Source organism: Phyllobates terribilis, unplaced genomic scaffold (assembly GCF_046119375.1).
Source record: "Phyllobates terribilis strain yellow unplaced genomic scaffold, ASM4611937v1 Scaffold_21__1_contigs__length_20361869, whole genome shotgun sequence".
Taxonomy (NCBI): domain Eukaryota; kingdom Metazoa; phylum Chordata; class Amphibia; order Anura; family Dendrobatidae; genus Phyllobates; species Phyllobates terribilis.
Window position 1 is genome coordinate 13,724,350 of NW_027362781.1, and position 22,099 is coordinate 13,746,448.

Here is a 22,099-nt window from a genome sequence, read left to right on the forward strand (position 1 = left end):
AAGCTGCTGTGACCTCCACGTCTCTTCCACGGGGCATTGATATTGTCTTTTTATTCCACTGTGATATCCACCACTTTTACAAGGGGCATTGATATTGTTTTATTATACCACTGCGACCTCCACCACTCTTCCAAGGGGCATTAAAACCGTCTTGATAAGCTACTGTGACCTCCATGTCTCTTCCTCGGGGCATTGATAATGTCTTCTTATTCCACTGCGACCTCCACCACTCTTCCAAGGGGCATTAAAATCATCTTGTTAAGCTATTGTGACCTCCACTTCTCTTCCAAGGGCCATTAAAACTGTCTTGTTAAGCTACTGTGACCTCCACCTCTCTTACACGGGTTATTGATATTGTCTATTATTCCACTTGTTACCTCCGGCACTCTTCCAAGGGGCATTGATATTGTCTTTTTTTTCCACTGCGACCTCCAGCACTCTTGCAAGGGGCATTGATATTGTCTTTTTAATCCACTGCGACCTCCACCACTGTTCCAAGGGTCTTTAAAACCGTCTTGTTAAGCTACTGTGACCCCCACGTCTCTTCCAAGGGGCATTAAAACGATCTTGTTAAACCACTCGACAGCTCTACCAAGTGTCACTAAAACCGTTTTGTTAAGCTACTGTGACCTCCACGTCTCTTACTCGGGGCATTGATAATGTCTTTTTATTCCACTGCGACCTCCACCATTGTTCCAAGGGGCATTGATTTTGTCTTTTTATTCCACTGTAACCTCCACCACTCTTCCTAGGGGCATTAACACCGTCTTGTTAAGCTACTGTGACCTCCACGTCTCTTACAAGGGGCATTAAAGCCGTCTTGCTAAACCAATCTGAACTCCACAGCTCTTCCAAGTGGCATTAAAACCGACTTGTTAAGCTACTGTGATCTCCACGTGTCTACCACGGGGCATTGATATTGTCTTTTTATTCCACTGCGACCTCCACCACTCTTCAATGGGCATTAAAACCATCTTGTTAAGCTACTGTGACCTACACGTATCTTCCACGGGGCATTGATATTGTCTTTTTATTCCACTGTGATATCCACCACTCTTCCAAGGGGCATTAAAACCGTTTTGTTAAGCTGCTGTGACCTCCACGTCTCTTCCACAGGGCATTGATATTGTCTTTTTATTCCACTGCGACCTCCACGACTCTTCCAAGGGGCACTGATATTTTATTTTTATTCCACTGCGACCTCCACATCTCTTCCAAGGGGCATTAAAACCGTTTTTTTAAACCAATCAGAACTTCACAGCTATTCCAAGGGGCATTAAAACAGTCTTGAAAAGCTACTTTGACCACCACTTCTCTTCCGCGGGGCATTGATATTGTGTTCTTATTCCTCTGCGAACTCCACCACACTTAAAAGGGGCATTGATATTGTCTTTTTATTCCACTGCGACCTCCACCACTCTTCCAAGGACATTTAAACCGTCTTGAACAGCTACTGTGACCTCCTCATCTCTTCCATAGGGCATTGATATTGTCTTTTTATTCCACTGCGACCTCCACCACTCTTACAAGGGGCATTGATATTGTTTTATTATTCCACTGCGACCTCCACCACTCTTCCAAGGGGTATTAAAACCGTCGTGATAAGCCACTGGGACCTCCACGTCTCTTCCATGGGGCATTGCTGTTGACTTTTTATTCCACTGAAACCTCCACCACTTTTCCAAGTCGCATTAAAGCCGCCTTGTTAAGCTACTGTGGCCTCCACGTCTCTTCCAAGAGGCATTAAAACCATCTTGTTAAGCTACTGTGACCTCCACGTATCTTCCACGGGGCATTGATGTTGTCTTTTTATTCCACTTCGACCCCCACCACTCTTCCAAGGGTGCATTGAAATTCTCTATTTATTCCACTGCGATCTCCACCATTCTTGCAAGGGGCATTTAAACCCTCTTGTTAAGCTACTGTGACCTCAACGTCTCTTCCTCGGGGCATTGATAATGTCTTTTTATTCCACTGCGACCTCCACCACTCTTCCAAGGGCCATTAAAATCATCTTGTTAAGCTACTGTGACCTCCACGTCTCTTCCATGTGGCATTGATATTGTTTTTTTATTCCACTGTACCCTCCACCACTCTTCCAAGGGGCATTAAAACCATCTTGTTAAGCGATTGTGACCTCCACGTCTCTTCCAAGGGGCATTAAAACTGTCTTGTTAAGCTACTGTTACCTCCACGTCTCTTCCGCGGGGTATTGATATTGTCTTTTATTCCACTTTCTCCCTCCACCACTCTTCCAAGGGGCAATGATATTGTCTTTTTATTCCACAGCGACCTCCACCACTCTTCCAAGGGGCATTGATATTCTCTATTTATTCCACTGCGATCTCCACCACTCTTGCAAGGGGCACTTAAACCCTCTTGTTAAGCTACTGTGACCCCCACGTCTCTTCCTCGGTGCATTGATAATGTCTTTTTATTCCACTGCGACCTCCACCACTCTTCAATGGGCCATTAAAATCATCTTGTTAAGCTACTGTGACATCCACGTCTCTTCCATGTGGCATTGATATTGTGTTTTTATTCCACTGTACCCTCCACCACTCTTCCAAGGGGCATTAAAACCATCTTGTTAAGCTACTGTTACCTCCACGTCTCTTCCACGGGGTATTGATATTGTCTTTTTATTCCACTGCGACCTCCACCACTCTTCCAAGGGGCATTGATATTGACTTTTTATTCCACTGCGACCTCCATCACTCTTCAAAGGGGAATTGACATTGTATTTTTATTCCACTGCAACCTCCACCACTCTTCCAAGGGGCATTAAAACCATCTTGTTAAGCTACTGTGACCTCCACTTCTCTTCCACGGGGCATTGATATTGTCTTTTTATTCCACTGTAAACTCCACCACTCTTCCAAGGGGCATTAAAACCGTCTTGTTAAGCTACTGCGACCTCCACTTCTCTTCCACGGGGCATTGATATTGTTGTTTAATTACACTGAAACCTCCACCACTTTTGCAAGGGGCATTAAAACCGTTTTGTTAAGCTATTGTGACCTCGACGTCTCATCAAAGTGGTATTAATACCGTCTTGTTAAACCATTCGGAACTCCACAGCTGTTCCAAGGGGTATTAAAATCTTCTTATTAAGCTTCTGTGACCTCCACATCTTATCCAAGGGGCATTAAAATCATCTTGTCAAACCACTCTGAACTCCACAGCTCTTCCAAGGGGCATTAAATCCATCTAGTTAAGCTACTGTGACCTCCACCTCTCTTCCACCGGGCAATGATATTGTCTTTTTATTCCACTGAGACCTACACCACTCTTCCAAGGGGCATTGATATTGTCTTTTTATTCCACTGTGACCTCCACTACTCTTTCAAGGGGCATTACAAGCGTTTTGTTAAGCTACTGTGTCCTCCACGTCTGTTCCACCGGGCATTGATATTGTCTTTTTATTCCACTGTAACCTCCACCACTTTTCCAAGTGGGCATTAAAACTGTCTAGTTAAGCTACTGTGACATCCACGTATCATCCAAGGTGCATTGAAACTGTCTTTTTAAACCACTCTAAACTCCAAAGCTCTTCCAAGGGACATTAAAACCGTCTTGTTAAGCTGCTGTGACCTCCACGTCTCTTCCACAGGGCATTGATATTGTCTTTTTATTCCACTGCGACCTCCACGACTCTTCTAAGGGGCACTGATATTTTATTTTTATTCCACTGCGACCTCCACCCCTCTTCCGTGGGGCTTTAAAACCGTCTCGTTAAGCTACTTTGACTTCCATGTCTCTTTCACGGGGCATTGATAATGTCTATTTTTTCCACTGTAACCTCCACCAATCTTCCAAGGGGCATTAAAACCGTCTTGTTAAGCTACTGTGACCTCCACATCTCTTCCAAGGTGCATTAAAACCATTTTTTTAAACCAATCTGAACTCCACAGCTATTCCAAGGGGCATTAAAGCAGTCTTGAAAAGCTAATTTGACCAGCACTTCTCTTCCGCGGGGCATTGATATTGTGTTCTTATTCCTCTGCGAACTCCACCACACTTAAAAGGGGCATTGATATTGTCTTTTGATTCCACTGCGACCTCCACCACTCTTCCAAGGACATTTAAACCATCTTGAACAGCTACTGTGACCTCCTCATCTCTTCCACAGGGCATTGATATTGTCTTTTTAATCCACTGCGACCTCCACCACTCTTACAAGGGGCATTGATATTGTTTTATTATTCCACTGCGTCCTCCACCACTCTTCCAAGGGGCATTAAAACCGTCTTGATAAGCTACTGTGACCTCCACGTCTCTTCCACGGGGCATTGCTGTTGACTTTTTATTCCACTGAAACCTCCACCACTTTTCCAAGGTGCATTAAAGCCGCCTTGTTAAGCTACTGTGGCCTCCACGTCTCTTCCAATGGGCATTAAAACCGTCTTGTTAAGCTACTGTGACCTCCACGTCTCTTCCACGGGGCACTGATATTGTCTTTTCATTCCACTGCGACCTCCACTACACTCCCTCGGAGCATTAAAACCGTTTTGCTAAGCTACTGTGACCTCCACGTCTCTTCCACGGGGCATTGATGTTGTCTTTTTATTACACTTCGACCCCCACCACTCTTTTAAGGGGCATTGATATTCTTTATTTATTCCACTGCGGTCTCCACCACTCTTCCAAGGGGCATTTAAACCGTCTTGTTAAGCTACTGTGACCCCCACGTCTCTTCCAAGGGGCATTAAAACGATCTTGTTAAACCACTCTGAACTCGACAGCTCTACCAAATGGCACTAAAACCTTTTCGTTAAGCTACTGTGACCTCCACGACTCTGCCTTGGGGAATTGATAATGTCTTTTTATTCCACTGCGACCTCCACCACTCTTCCAAGGGGCATTAAAATCATCTTGTTAATCTACTGTGACCTCCATGTCTCTTCCAAGTGGCATTGAAATTGTCTTTTTATTCAACTGTAACCTCCAACACTCTTCCAAGGGGCATTAAAACCATCTTGTTAAGCTATTGTGACCTCCACGTCTCTTCCAAGGGGCATTAAAACTGTCTTGTTAAGCTACTGTGACCACCACGTCTCTTCCACGGGGCATTGATATTGTCTTTTTATTCCACTGCGACCTCCAGCACTCTTCCAAGGGGCATTGATGTTGTCTTTTTATTCCCCTGCGACCTCCACCACTGTTCCAAGGGTCATTAAAACCGTCTTGTTAAGCTACTGTGACCTCCACGTATCTTCCACGGGGCATTGATATTTTCTTTTTTTCCACTGTAACCTCCACCACTCTTCCAAGGGGCATTAACACCGTCTTGTTAAGCTACTGTGACCACCACGTCTCTTCCAAGGGGCATTAAATCCGTCTTGTTAAACCAATCTGAACTCCACAGCTCTTCCAAGTGGCATTAAAACCGACTTGTTAAGCTACTGTGATCTCCACGTCTCTACCACGGGGCATTGATATTGTCTTTTTATTCCACTGCGACCTCCACCACTATTCAATGGGCATTAAAACCATCTTGTGAAGCAACTTTTACCTACACGTGTCTTCCACGGGGCATTGATATTGTCTTTTTATTCCACTGTAACCTCCACCACTCTTCCAGTGGACATTAAAACCGTCTTGTTAAGCTACTGTGACCTCCAAGTCTCTTCCACTGGGCATTGATATTGTCTTTTTATTCCACTGCAACCTCCACCATTCATCCAAGGGGCATTGATATTGTCTTTTTATTCCACTGCGACCTCCATCACTCTTCCACGGGGCATTGATATTGCATTTTTATTCCACTGCATCCTCCACCACTCTTCCAAGGGGCATTATAACCATCTTGTTAAGCGATTGTGACCTCCACGTCTCTTCCACGGGGCAATGATATTGTCTTTTCATTCCACTGTAAACTCCACCACGCTTCCAAGGGGCATTAAAACCGTCTTGTAAAGCTACTGTGACCTCCACTTCTCTCTACGGGGCATTGATATTGTTGTTTTATTCCACTGAAACCTCCACCACTTTTGCAAGTGGCATTAAAACAGTTTTGTTAAGCTATTGTGACTTCGACGTCTCATCCAAGTGGTATTAATACCGTCTTGTTATACCATTCTGAACTCCACAGCTGTTCCAAGGGGCATTTAAACTGTCTTGTTAGGCTACTGTGACCTCCACGTCTCTTCCATGGGGCATTGATATTGTCTTTTTATTCCACTGCGACCTTCACCACTTTACCAAGGGGCATTAAAACCGTCTTGTTAAGCTACTGTGACCTCCACGTCTCTTCCTCGGGGCATTGTTATTGTCTTCTTATTCCACTGTAACCTCCAACACTGTTCCAAGGGGCATTAAAACCGTCTTGGTAAGCTACTGTGATCTCCACGTCTCATCCAAGGGACATTAAAACCATCTTATTCAACCACTCTGTACTCCACAGCTCGTCAAAGGGGCATTAAAACCGTCTTGTTAAGCTTCTGTGACCACGTCTCTTCCATGGGGCATTGATATTGTCTTTTTATTCCACTGTGATATCTACCACTCTTCCAAGGGGCATTAAAACTGTTTTGTCAAGCTGCTGTGACCTCCACGTCTCTTCCACGGGGCATTGATATTGTCTTTTTATTCCACTGCGACCTCCATGGCTCTTTCAAGGGGCACTGATATTTTATTTTTATTCCACTGCAACCTCCACCCCTCTTCCGAGGGGCATTAAAACCGTCTTTTTAAGCTACTTTGTGTAACGGGTCTGGGAGGCGGAACCTCTGAGCTACTATACAAGGGGGCGGCCCTTGTAAGGGAGCGGGTGGCAGTCTCTGGGTGAACGGACAGGGAGTTACGGCAAGTTATCAGGGCAGTCTCTGGGTAAGGGGTAGGTACGACCTGTGATGGCAGAGCCTCCGGGTAGGCTAGCAGGCAGATGGTAGATGTGTGCTCCCAGGTGAGCAAGCGAGAGTCTCTGGAATAGCAGGTGGTCACGGCACGTGACGGCGGAGCCTCCGGGCTGGCAGGCAGGCAGGTAACGGAGAAGCGCTCCCAGGTGAGCGGGCAAGAGTCTCTGGAATAGCTGGTGGTCACCGCACGTGACAACGGGACCTCCGGGCTGGCAAGCAGGCAGGTAACGGAGATGCGCTCCCAGGTGAGCGAGCAAGAGTCTCTGAGATAGCTGGTGGTCACAGCACGTGACAACGGAGCCTCCAGGCTGGCAAGCAGGCAGGTAACGGAGAAACGCTCCCAGGTGAGCGGGCAAGCTGGTCCATAGACAGACTGACCGGAGTAGTAAGGCAGACCGTCGGACCTCAGGCAAGCAGGCAGGTAGCTGATATGCGCTCCCAGGTGAGCGGGCAGGCTGGTCCTTTAGACAGACTGACAGGAGTAGTAAGGCAGACCGTCGGACCTCAGACTGGCAGACAGGTAACAAGTATTCAGGCAGGAATCAGGCAGGTAACTGGCAGGTAACTGGCAGGTAACTGGCAGGTAACTGGCAACGGGACCTGAGGGCTGAAGCACAGGTGAGACACAGGTGCAAACAACATTGCTCGGGCACCTCCATTTTGGAGGAGGTGCCTTATATATGATGAAGTCCTCCAGCCATTGGCCGGGGACTCTTTAGGGCGGCGCGCGCGGCCCCTTTAAGAGGAGGGGAGCGCGCGCGCGCGCGCCCTAAGCACAGGGGCCGGGAAGGAGCGCGCGCTGAGAGCAGAGCAGGAGGAGGACGCCGGGACGGAGCGCGCGCTGACAGCAGAGCGGGGGGAGGATGCCGGGCACGGAGCAGAGCGGTGAGGGGAGCAGCGTCCCTGCCTAGCAGAGGGCAGGGACGCCGGCACTACACTTTGACCTCCATGTCTCTTTCACGGGGCATTGATAATGTCTATTTATTCCACTGTAACCTCCACCACTCTTCCAAGGGGCATTAAAACCGTCTTGTTAAGCTACTGTCACCTCCACGTCTCTTCCAAGGGGCATTGATGTTGTCTTTTTATTCCACTTCGACCCCCACCACTCTTCCAAGGGGCATTATATCCGTCTTGTTAAGCTACTCTGACCTTCAAGTCACTTCCACGGGGCATTGATATTGTCTTTTTATACCACAGCGACCTCCACCACTCTTCCAAGGGGCATTGATATTCTCTTTTTATTCCACTGCGATCTCCTCCACTCTTGCAAGGGGCATTTAAGCCCTCTTGTTAAGCTACTGTGACCCCCACGTCTCTTCCTTGGGGCATTGATAATGTCTTTTTATTCCACTGCGACCTCCACCACTCTTCCAAGGGCCATTAAAATCATCTTGCTAAGCTACTGTGACCTCCACGTCTCTTCCATGTGGCATTGATATTGTGTTTTTATTCCACTGTACCCTCCACCACTCTTCCAAGGGGCATTAAAACCATCTTGTTAAGCTATTGTGACCTCCACGTCTCTTCCAAGGGGCATTAAAACTGTCTTGTTAAGCTACTGTTACCTCCACGTCTCTTCCACGGGGTATTGATATTGTCTTTTATTCCACTTTCTACCTCCACCCCTCTTCCAAGGAGCATTGATATTGTCTTTTTATTCCACTGCGACCTCCACCACCCCACCAAGGGGCATTGATATTGACTTTTTATTCCACTGCGACCTCCATCACTCTTCAAAGGGGAATTGACATTGTATTTTTATTCCACTGCGACCTCCACCACTCTTCCAAACAGCAATAAAACCATCTTGTTAAGCTACTGTGACCTCCAGGTCTCTTCCACGGGGCATTGATATTGTCTTTTTATTCCACTGTAAACTCCACCACTCTTCCAAGGGGCATTAAAACTGTCTTGTTAAGCTACTGCGACCTCCACTTCTCTTCCACGGGGCATTGATATTGTTGTTTAATTACACTGAAACCTCCACCACTTTTGCAAGGGGCATTAAAACCGTTTTGTTAAGCTATTGTGACCTCGACGTCTCATCCAAGTAGTATTAATACCGTCTTGTTAAACCATTCTGAACTCCACAGCTGTTTCAAGGAGTATTAAAATCGTCTTATTAAGCTACTGTGACCTCCACATCTTATCCACGGGGCATTAAAATCATCTTGTCAAACCACTCTGAACTCCACAGCTCTTCCAAGGGGCATTAAATCCATCTAGTTAAGCTACTGTGACCTCCACCTCTCTTCCACTGGGCAATGATATTGTCTTTTTATTCCACTGAGACCTCCACCACTCTTCCAAGGGGCATTGATATTGTCTTTTTATTCCACTGTGACCTCCACTACTCTTTCAAGGGGCATTACAAGCGTTTTGTTAAGCTACTGTGACCTCCACGTCTGTTCCACCGGGCATTGATATTGTCTTTTTATTCCACTGTAACCTCCACCACTTTTCCAAGTGGGCATTAAAACCGTCTAGTTAAGCTACTGTGACATCCACGTCTCATCCAAGGTGTATTGAAACCGTCTTTTTAAACCACTCTGAACTCCAAAGCTCTTCCAAGGGGCATTAAAACAGTCTTGTTAAGCTACAGAGACCTCCACGCCTCTCCCACGGGGCATTGATATTGTCTTTTTATTCCACTGCATTCTCCACCACTCTACTAAGGGGCATTAAAACCGTCTTGTTAAGCTACTGTGACCTCCACGTTTCTTTCATGAGGCATTAATATTGTCTTTTTATTCCACTGTAACCTCCACCACTCTTTCAAGGGGCATTAAAACCGTCTTGATAAGCTACTATGACCTCCACGTCTCTCCCACGGGGCATTGATATTGTCTTTTTATTCCACTGCAACCTCCACTACTCTACCAAGGGGCATTAAAACGTCTTGTTTAGCTATTGTGACCTCCACGTCTCTTCCACGGGGCATTGATAGTGTCTTTTTATTCCACTGCAACCTCTACCACTCTTCCAAAGGGCATTAAATCTGTCTTGTTAAGCTACTGTGACCTCCATGTCTCTTCCACGGGTCATTGATATTGTCTTTTTATTCCAATGTAACCTCCACTACTCTTCCAAGGGGCATTAAATTCATCTTTTTTAGCTACTGTGACCTCCACGTCTCTACCAAGAGGCATTAAAACCGTCTTGTTAAACCACTCTGAACTCCACAGCTCTTCCAAGGGGCAATAAAACCATATTGTTAAGCTACTGGGACCTCCACGTCTCTTCCAAGGGGCATTAAAACCGTCATGTTTAGCTACTGTGACATCCACGTCTATTCCAAGGGGCAATAAAAGCGTCTTGTTAAATCACTCTGAACTCCGCAGCTTTTCCAAGGTCATTAAAACCATCTTGTTAAACAACTGTGACCTCCAAGTCTCTTCCACGGGGCATTGATATTGTCTTTTTATTCCACTGCGAACGCCACCACTCTTCCAAGGTGCATTAAAACCATCTTGTTTAGCTACTGTGACCTCCATGTCTCTTCCAAGAGGCATTAAAACCATCTTGTTAAAGCACTCTGAACTCCACAGCTCTTCCAAGGGGCATTAAAACCATCTTGTTAAGCTACTGTGACCTCCAAGTCTCTTGCATGGGGCATTGATATTGTATTTTATTACACTGCGACCTCCATCACTCTTCCAAGGGGCATAAAAACCGTCTTTTTAAACCACTCTGTACTCCATAGCTCTTCCAAGGGGCATTAAAACTGTCTTGTACAGCTACTTTTACCTCCACGTTTTTTCCGCTGGGCATTGATATTGTCTTCTTATTCCACTGCGACCTCCACCACACTTCCAAGGGGCATTGATATTGTCTTTTTATTCCACTGCGGCCTCCACCACTCTTCCAAGGAGCATTAAAACGGTCTTGTTAAGCGACTGTGACCTCCACGTCTCTTCCACGGGGCATTGATAATGTCTTTTTATTCCACTGCGACCTCCACAACTCTTCCAAGGGGCATTGATTTTGTCTTATTATTCCACTGCGACATCCACCACTCTTCAAAGGGGCATTAAAACCGTCTTGTTAAGCTACTGTGACCTCCACGTCTTTTACACGGTGAATTGATATTGTATTTTTATTCCACTGTGACCTCCACCACTCTTCCAAGGGGCATTAAAATCATCTTGATAAGCTACTGTGACTTCCACGTCTCGTCCACGGGGCATTGATGTTGACTTTTTATTCCACTGAAACCTCCACCACTTTTCCAAGGTGCATTAAAACCGTCTAGTTAAACTACTGTGACCTCCTCGTCTCTTCCAAGGGGCATTAAAACTGTCTTGTTAAGCTACTGTGACCTCCACGTCTCTTCCACGGTGCATTGATATTGCCTTTTCATTCCACTGCGACTTCCACTAAAATCCCTAGGGGCATTAAAACCGTTTTGTAAAGCTACTGTGACCTCCACGTCTTTCCTACGGGGAATTGATATTGTTTTTTTATTCCACTTCAAACCCCACCACTCTTCCAAGGGGCATTAAATCCGTCTTGTTAAGCTACTCTGACCACAAAGTCACTCCCACTGGGCAGTGATATTGTCTTTTTTTTCCACAGCGACCTCTACCACTCTTCCAAGGGACATTGATAATGTCTTTTTATTCGACTGCGACCTCCACCACTCTTCCAAGGGGCATTTAAACTGTCTTGTTAAGCTACTGTGACCTTCACGTCTCTACCAAGGGGCACTAAAACCATCTGGTTAAAACACTCTGTACTCGACAGCTCTACCAAGTGGCACTAAAACCATTTTGTTAAGCTACTGTGACCTCCACGTCTCTTCCTCGGGGCATTGATAATGTCTTTTTATTCCACTGCGACCTCCAAAACTCTTCCACATGGCATTGATATTGTCTTTTTATTCCACTGTAACCTCCACCACTCTTCCAAGGGACATTAAAACCATCTTGTTAATCTATTGTGACCTCCACGTCTCTTCCAAGGGGCATTAAAACTGTCTTGTTAAGCTACTGTGACCTCCATGTCTCTTTCACGTTGTATTGATATTGTCTTTTTATTCCACTTCCTACCTCCTCCACTCTTCCCAGGGGCATTGATATTGTCTTTTTATTCCACTGCGACCTCCACCACTCGTCCAAGGGGCATTCATATTGTCTTTTTATTCCACTGCGACCTCCACCACTGTTCCAAGGGGCATTAAAACCATCTTGTTAAGCTACTGTGACCTCCACGTCTCTTCCACTGGGGACTGATAGTGTCTTTTTATTCCACTGTGACCTCCAGCTCTCTTCCAAGGGGCATTAACACCGTCTTGTTAAGCTACTGGGACCTCCACGTCTCTTCCAAGGGGCATTAAAGCCGTGTTGTTAAACCACTCTGAACTCCACAACTCTTCCAAGGGGCATTAAAACCGACTAGTTAAGCTACTGTGATCTCCACGTCTCTACCACGGGGAATTGATATTGTCTTTTTTTTCCTCTGCAACCTCCACCACTCTTCCAAGGGGCATTAAAACCGTCTTGTTAAGCTACTGTGAACTCCACGTCTCTTCCACGGGGCATTGATATTGTCTTTTTTTTTCCACTGCGACCTCCACCACACTTCCAAGGGGCATTGATATTGTCTATTCATTCCACTGTAACCTCCACCACTTTTCCAAGGGGCATTAAAACCGTCTTGTTAAGCTACTGTGACCTCCACGTCTCTTCCAAGGGGCATTAAAACCGTCATTTTAAACCACTCTGAATTCCACAGCACTTCCAAGGGGCATTAACACCATCTTGTAAACCTACTGTGACCTCCATAACTCTTCCTCAGGGCATTGATATTGTCTTTTTATTCCACTGCGACCTCCACCACTCTTCCAAGGGGCATTAAAACCATCATGTTAAGCTACTGTGACCTCCACGTCTCTTCCACGGGGCATTGATATTGCCCTTTTATTCCACAGTGACCTCCACCACTCTTCCAAGGGGCATTAAAACCGTCTTGTTAATCTACTGTAACCTACACGTCTCTTCCAGGGGGCATTGGTATTGTTTTTTTATTCCACTGTGACCTCCGTCACTCTTCCAAGGGGCATTAAAACCATCTTGTTAGGCTACTGTGACCTCCAAGTCTCTTTCAAGGGGCATTGATATTGTCTTTTTATTCCACTGCGACCTCCACCACTCTTTCAAGGGGAATTAAAACCGTGTTGTTAAGCTACTGTGACCTCCATGTCTCTTCCAAGGGGCATTAAAACCATCTTGTTAAACCACTCTGAACACCACAACTCGTCCAAGGTGTTTTAAAACAGTATTATTAAGCTACTGCGACCTCCATCACTCTTCCAAGGGGCATTGATATTGTCTTTTTATTCCACTGCGACCTCCACCACTCTTCCAAGGGCATCAAAACCATCTTGTTAAGCCACTGTGACTTCCACATCTCTTCCACGGGGCATTGATATTGTCTTTTTATTCCACTGTAAACTCCACCACTCTTCCAAGGGGCATTAAAACCGTCTTGTTAAGCTTCTGTGACCTCCACTTCTTTTCCACGGGGCATTGATATTGTCGTTTTATTCCACTGAAACCTCCACCACTTTTGCAAGGGGCTTTAAAACCATTTTGCTAAGCTATTGTGACCTCGACGTCTCACCCTAGTGGTATTAATACCGTCTTGATAAACCATTCTGAACTCCACAGCTGTTCCAAGGGGCATTAAAACCGTCTTGTTAAGCTACTGTGAACTCCACATCTTATCCAAGGTGCATTAAAACCGTCTTCTCAAACCACTCTGAACTTCACAGCTCTTCCACGGGGCATTAAATCCATCTAGTTAAGCTACTGTGACCTCCACGTCTCTTCCACGGGGCACTGATATTGTCTTTTTATTCCACTGCAACCTCCACCATTCTTCCAAGGGGCATTGATATTGTCTTTTTATTCCACTGCGACCTCCACCACTTTTCCAAGGGGCATTAAAACCGTCTTGTTAAGCTACTGTGAGATCCACATCTCGTCTAAGGTGCATTGAAACCGTCTTTTAAACCACTCTGAACTCCACAGCTCTTCCAAGGGGCATTATCACCATCTTGTTAAGCTACTGTGACCTCCTTGTCTCTTCCACGGGGCATTGATAGTGTCTTTTTATTCCACTGCAACCTCCACCACTCTTCCGAAGGGCATTAAAACCATCTTGTTAAGCTACTGTGACCTACACGTCTCTTCCATGGGGCATTAATATTGTACTTTTATTCCACTATAACCTCCACCACTCTTCAAAGGGGCATTAAAACCGTCCTGTTAAGCTACTGTGACCTTCACGTATATTCCAAGGGGCATTAAAAGCGTCTTGTTAAACCACTCTGAACTCAACAGCTCTTCCAAGGGGCATTAAACCCATCTTATTAAACTACTGTGACCTCCATGTCTCTTCCACGGTGCATTGATAGTGTCTTTTTATTCCACAGCAACCTCCACCACTCTTCCAAAGGGCATTAGTACCATCTTGTTAAGCTACTGTGACCTCCACGTCTCTACCACGGGGCATTGATATTGTCTTTCTATTCTACTGTGACCTCCAAAACTCTTACAAGGGGTATAGACATTGTCTTTTTATTCCACTGCGACCTCCACCACTCTGCCAAGGGGCACTAAAACAGTCTTGTTAAGCCATTGTGACCTCCACCTCCTTCCACAGGGCATTGCTATTGTCTTTTTATTCCACTGTAACCTCTACTACTCTTCCAAGGGGCATTAAATCCATCATGTTTAGCTACTGTGACCTCCACTTCTCTTCCAAGAGCCATAAAAACCGTCTTATTAAGCCACTCTGAACTCAACAGCTTTTCCAAGGGGCAGTAAAATAATCTTGTTAAGCTACTGTCACCTCCATGTCTCTTCCAAGGGGCATTAAAACCGTCATGTTTAGCTACTGTGACCTCCACGTCTATTCCAAAGGGCAATAAAAGCGTCTTGTTAAACCACTCAGAACTCCACAGCTTTTCCAACGGGCATTAAAACCATCTTGTTAAGCTACTGTGACCTCCAAGTCTCTTCCACGGGGCACTGATATTGTCTTTTTATTCCACTGCAACCTCCACCATTCTTCCAAGGGGCATTGATATTGTCTTTTTATTCCACTGTAACCTCCACGAGTCTTCCAAGGTGCATTAAAACCGTCTTGTTAAGATACTGTGACCTCCACGTCTCTAACAAGGGGCATTAAAACCGTCTTGTTAAACTACTGTGACCTCCCCGTCTCTTCCACTGGACATTGATATTGTCTTTTTATTCCACTGCGACCTCCACCACTTTTCCAAGGGGCAGTGATATTGCCTTTTTATTCCATTGCGACCTCCACCACTCTTCCAAGGGGCATTAAAACTGTTTTGTTAAGCTATTGTGAACTCCACGTCTCTTCCACGGGGCATTGCTATTGTCTTTTTATTCCACTGCCACCTCCTCCACTCTACCAAGGGGCATTAAAACCGTCTTGTTAAGCTACTTTGACCTACACGTCTCTTCCATGGGGCATTAAATTGTCTTTTTATTCCACTGTAACCTCCACCACTCTTCAAAGGGGCATTAAAACCGTCCTGTTAAGCTACTGTGACCTTCACGCATATTCCAAGGGGCATTAAAAGCGTCTTGTTAAACCACTCTGAACTCAACAGCTCTTCCAAGGGGCATTAAAACCATCTTATTAAACTACTGTGACCTCCATGTCTCTTCCACGGTGCATTGATAGTGTCTTTTTATTCCACAGCAACCTCCACCACTCTTCCAAAGGGCATTAGAACCATCTTGTTAAGCTACTGTGACCTCCACGTCTCTACCACGGGGCATTGATATTGTCTTTCTATTCTACTGTGACCTCCAAAACTCTTACAAGGGGTATAGATATTGTCTTTTTATTCCACTGCGACCTCCACCACTCTGCCAAGGGGCACTAAAACAGTCTTGTTAAGCCATTGTGACCTCCACCTCCTTCCACGGGGCATTGCTATTGTCTTTTTATTCCACTGTAACCTCTACTACTCTTCCAAGGGGCATTAAATCCATCATGTTTAGCTACTGTGACCTCCACTTCTCTTCCAAGAGCCATAAAAACCGTCTTCTTAAGCCACTCTGAACTCAACAGCTTTTCCAAGAGGCAGTAAAATAATCTTGCTAAGCTACTGTCACCTCCATGTCTCTTCCAAGGGGCATTAAAACCGTCATGTTTAGCTACTGTGACCTCCACGTCTATTCCAAAGGGCAATAAAAGCGTCTTGTTAAACCACTCAGAACTCCACAGCTTTTCCAACGGGCATTAAAACCATCTTGTTAAGCTACTGTGACCTCCAAGTCTCTTCCACGGGGCACTGATATTGTCTTTTTATTCCACTGCAACCTCCACCATTCTTCCAAGGGGCATTGATATTGTCTTTTTATTCCACTGTAACCTCCACGAGTCTTCCAAGGTGCATTAAAACCGTCTTGTTAAGATACTGTGACCTCCACGTCTCTAACAAGGGGCATTAAAACCGTCTTGTTAAACTACTGTGACCTCCCCGTCTCTTCCACTGGACATTGATATTGTCTTTTTATTCCACTGCGACCTCCACCACTTTTCCAAGGGGCAGTGATATTGCCTTTTTATTCCATTGCGACCTCCACCACTCTTCCAAGGGGCATTAAAACCGTTTTGTTAAGCTATTGTGAACTCCACGTCTCTTCCACGGGGCATTGCTATTGTCTTTTTATTCCACTGCCACCTCCTCCACTCTACCAAGGGGCATTAAAACCGTCTTGTTAAGCTACTTTGACCTACACGTCTCTTCCATGGGGCATTAAATTGTCTTTTTATTCCACTGTAACCTCCACCACTCTTCCAAGGGGCATTAAAATCGTCTTGTTAAGCTACTGTGACCTCCACTTCTCTTCCACACGGCATTGATAATGTCTTTTTATTCCACTGTAACCTCCACCGCTTTTGCAAGGGGCAATCAAACTGTTTTAGAAATCTACTGTGACCTCCACATCTCATCCAATGGGCATTAAATCCATCTTGTTAATCTACTGTGACCTCTACGTCACTTCCACGGGACATTGATATTGTCTTTTTATTCCACTGCGACCTCCACTACTCTTCCAAGGGGAATTAAAACAAACTTCTTAAGCTACTGTGACCTCCAAGTCTCTTCCTCGAGGCATTGATATTGTCTTTTTACTCCACTGCGAACTCCACCACTCTTCCAAGGGGCATTAAAACCATCTTGTTAAGCTAATGTGACCTCCACGTCTATTCTAACGGGCATTGATATTGTCTTTTTATTCCACTGTAACCTCCACCACTCTTCTAAGGGGCATTAACACCGTCTTCTTAAGATACAGTGACCTCCACGTCTCTAACAAGGGGCATTAAAACCGTCTTGTTAAGCTACTGTGACCTACACGTGTCTTCCACTGGGCATTGATATTGTCTTTTTATTCCACTGCGACCTCCACCCCTCTTGCAAGGGGCATTGATATTATCTTTTTATTCCACTGCGACCTCCACCACTCTTCCAAGGGGCATTAAAACCATCTTGTTATGCTACTGTGACCTCCACGTGTCTTCCGCTGTGCATTGATATTGTCGTTTTTTTCCACTGTAACCTCCACCACTCTTCCAAGGGGCATTAAATCTGTCTTGTTAAGCTACTTTGACCTCCACGTCTCTTCCAAGGGGTATTAAAACCATATTATAAAACCAGTCTAAACTACAGAGCTCTTCCAAGGGGCATTAAAACCAACTTGTTAAGCTACTGTGACCTCCACGTCTCTAAAAAGGAGCATTAAAACCGTCGTGTTAATCTACTGTGACCTTCACGTCTCTTCCACTGGGCATTGATATTGTCTTTTTATTCCACTGTGAACTCCACCACTCCTCCAAGGGGCATTAAAACCGTCTTGTTAAGCTGCTGTGACCTCTACGTCTCTTCCAAGGGACATTGATACTGTCTTTTTATTCCACTGCGACCTCCACCACTCTTCCAAGGGGAATTAAAACAATCTTGTTAAGCTACTGTGACCTCCACTTCTCTTCCTCGGGGCATTGATATTGTCTTTTTATTCCACTTTAACCTCCATCACTTTTCCAAGGGGAATTAAAACTGTCTTGTTAAGCTACTGTGACCTCCACGTCTCTTACAAGAGGCATTAAACCCGTCTTGTTAAACAACTCTGAACTCCACACGTCTTCCAAGGTGCATTATAACCGTCTTGTTAAGCTACTGTGACCTCCACGTCTCTTCCACGGGGCATTGGTATTGTCTTTTTATTCCACTGCGACCTCCACCATTCATCCAAGGGGCATTGATATTGTCTTTTTATTCCACTGCGACCACCACGACTCTTCCAAAGGGCACTAAACCATCTTGTAAACTACTGTGACCTCCATGTCTCTTCCACGGGGCATTCATATTGTCTTTTTATTCCACTGTAACCTCCTCCACTTTTCCAAGGGACATTAAAACCGTCTTATTAAGCTACTGTGACCTCCAAGTCTCTTCCATGGGGCATTAATATTTTCTTTTTATTCCACTGTAACCTCCAACACTCTTCCAATGGGCATTAAATCCATCTTGTTAATCTACTGTGACCTCTACGTCACTTCCACGGGACATTGATATTGTCTTTTTATTCCACTGCGACCTCCATCACTCTTCCAAGGGGAATTAAAACAATCTTGTTAAGCTACTGTGACCTCCACGTCTCTTACTCGGGGCATTGATATTGTCTTTTTATTCCACTGATTCCTCCACCACTCTTCTAAGGGGCATTAAAACCATCTTGTTAAGCAAATGTGACCTCCATGTCTGTTCCAACGGGCATTGATATTGTCTTTTTATTCCACTCTAACCTCCACCACTTTTCCAAGGGGCATTAAAACCGTCTTTTTAAACCACTCTGAACTCCACAGCTCTTCCAAGGGGCATTAAAACAGTCTTGTTAAGCCACTGTGACCTCCCCGTCTCTTCCATGGGGCATTGAAATTGTCTTTTATTCCACTGTAACCTTCACCACTCTTCCAAGCGGCATTAAAACCGTCTAGTTTAGCTACCGTGACCTCCCCGTCTCTACCAAGAGGCATTAAAACCGTCTTGTTAAACCACTCCGAACTCCACAGCTCTTCCAAGGGGCATTGAAACCATCTTGTTAAGCTTCTGTGACCTCCAAGTCTCTTCCTCGGGGCATTGATATTGTCTTTTTATTCCACTGCCACCTCCACCACTCTTGCAAGGGGCATTAATATCATCTTGTTAAGCTACAGTGACCTCCATGTCTCTTCCACAGAGCATTGATATTGTCTTTTTATTCCACTGTAACCTCCACCACTTTTCCAAGGGGCATTAAAATCGTCTTCTTAAGCTACTGTGACATCCATGTCTCATCCAAGGTGCATTAAAACCGTCTTTTTAAACCACTCTGAACTCCACAGCTCTTCCAAGAGGCATTAGAACCATCTTGTTAAGCTACTGTGAACTCCACGTCTCTTCCACGGGGCATTGATATTGTCTTTTTATTTCACTGCGACCTCCACCACTCTACCAAGGGGCATTAAAACCATCTTGTTAAGCTACTGTGACCTGCACGTCCATTCCAAAGGGCATTTAAAGCATCTTGTTAAACCACTGTGAACTCCACAGCTCTTCCAAGGGTCATTAAAACCATCTTGTTAAGCTACTGTGACCTCCACGTCGCTTCCTCGGGGCACTGATACTGTCTTTCTATTCCACTGCGACCTCCACCACTCTTCCAAGGGGCAGAGATATTGTCTTTTTATTCCACTGTGACCTCCACCACTTTACCAAGGGGCATTAAAACCGTCTTGTTAAACCACTCTGAACTCCACAGCTCTTCCAAGGGGCATTGAAACCATCTTGTTAAGCTACTGTGACCTCCAAGTCTCTTCCACGGGGCATTGATATTTTCTTTTTATTCCACTGCCACCTCCACCACTCTTCCAAGGGGTATTTTAACCGTCTTGTTAAGCTACTGTGACCTCCACATCTTATCCAAGGGGCATTAAATCCGTCTTGTCAAACCACTCTGAACACCACAGCTCTTCCAATGGGCATTAAATCCATCTTCTTAAGCTACTGTGACATTTACGTCTCTTCCACGGGACATTGATATTGTCTTTTTATTCCACTGCGACCTCCACCACTCTTCCAAGGGCAATTAAAACCATCTTGTTAAGCTACTGTGACCTCCAAGTCTCTTCCTCGGGGCATTGATATTGACTTTTTATTCCATTGAAACCTCCACCACTCTTCCAAGGGGCATTTATATTGTCTTTTTATTCCACTGCGACCTCCACCACTCTTTTAAGGGGCATTAAAATTGTCTTGTTAAGCTACTGTGACCTCCATGTACCTTCCACCGGGCATTGATATTCTCTTTTTATTCCACTGTAACCTCCACATCTCTTCCAAGGAGCATTAAAGCCGTCTTGTTTAGCTACTGTGACCTCCACGTTTATTCCAAGGTGCATTAAAACCGTCTTGTTAAACCACTCTGATCTCCACAGTTCTTTCAAGCGGCATTAAAACCATCTTGTTAAGCTACTATTACTTCCACGTCTCTTCCACGGGGCTATGATACTGTATTTTTATTCCACTGCGACCTCCATCAATATTCCAAGGGGCATAAAAACCGTCTGGTTAAGCTACTGTGACCTTCACGTCTCTTCCACAGTGCATTGATATTGTCTTTTTATTCCACTGTAACTTTCACCTCTCTTCCAAGCGGCATTAACACCGTCTAGTTTAGCTACTGTGACCTCCCCGTCTCTACCAAGAGGCATTAAAACCGTCTTGTTAAACCACTCTGAACTCCACAGCTCTTCCAAGGGACATTGAAACCATCTTGTTAAGCTACTGTGACCTCCAAGTATCTTCCACCGGGCATTGATATTGTCTTTTTATTCCACTGCCACCTCCACCACTCTTCAAAGGGGTATTTTAACCGTCTTGTTAAGCTACTGTGACCTCCACATCTTATCCAAGGGGCATTAAAACCGTCTTGTCAAACCACTCTGAACACCACAGCTCTTCCAATGGGCATTAAATCCATCTTCTTAAGCTACTGTGACCTTTAAGTCTCTTCCACGGAACATTGATATTGTCTTTTTATTCCACTGCGACCACCACTCTTCCAAGGGGAATTAAAACCATCTTGTTAAGCTACTGTGACCTCCAAGTCTCTTCCTCGGGGCATTGATATTGCCTTTTTATTCCATTGCGACCTCCACCACTCTTCCAAGGGGCATTGATATTGTCTTTTTATTCCACTGTGACCTCAACCACTCTTTTAAGGGGCATTAAAATTGTCTTGTTAAGCTATTGTGACCTCCACGTATCTTCCACCGGGCATTGATATTGCCTTTTTATTCCACTGTAACCTCCACATCTCTTCCAAGGAGCATTAAAACCGCCTTGTTTAGCTGCTGTGACCTCCACGTTTATTCCAAGGGCATTAAAACCGTCTTGTTAAACCACTCTGATCTCCACAGTTCTTCCAAGGGGCATTAAAACCATCTTGTTAAGCTACTATTACTTCCACGTCTCTTCCACAGGGCATTGATACTGTCTTTTTATTCCACTGCTATCTCCACCACTCTTCCAAAGGGCATCAAAACCGTCTTGTTAAGCTACTGTGACCTCCACGTCCCTTCCACTGTGCTTTGATATTGTCTTTTTATTCCACTGCGACCTCCACCACTCTTCCAATGGGCATTGATATTGTCTTTTTATTCCACTGCGACGTCCACCACTCTTCCACCGGGCATTGATATTGTCTTTTTATTCCACTGTAACCTCCGCCACTCTTCCAAGGGGCATTAAAACCATCTTGTTAAGCTACTGTGACATCCACGTGTCTTCCACGTGGCACTGATATTGTCTTTTTATTCCACTGTAACCTCCACCACTCTTCCATCGGGCGTTAAAACTGTTTTGTTAAGCTACTGTGACCTCCATGTCTCTTCCAAGGGTCATTGATATTGTCTTTTTATTCAACTGCGAACTCCACGACTCTTCCACGGGTCATTGATATTGTCTTTTCATTCCACTGCAACCTACACAACTCTTCCAAGGGACATTAAAACCTTCTTGTTAAGCTACTGTGACCTCCATGTCTCTTAAACGGGCCATTGATATTGTCTTTTTATTCCACTGTAACCTCCACCACTGTTCCAAGGTGCATTAAAACTGTCTTGTTAAGCTACTGTGACCTCCACAT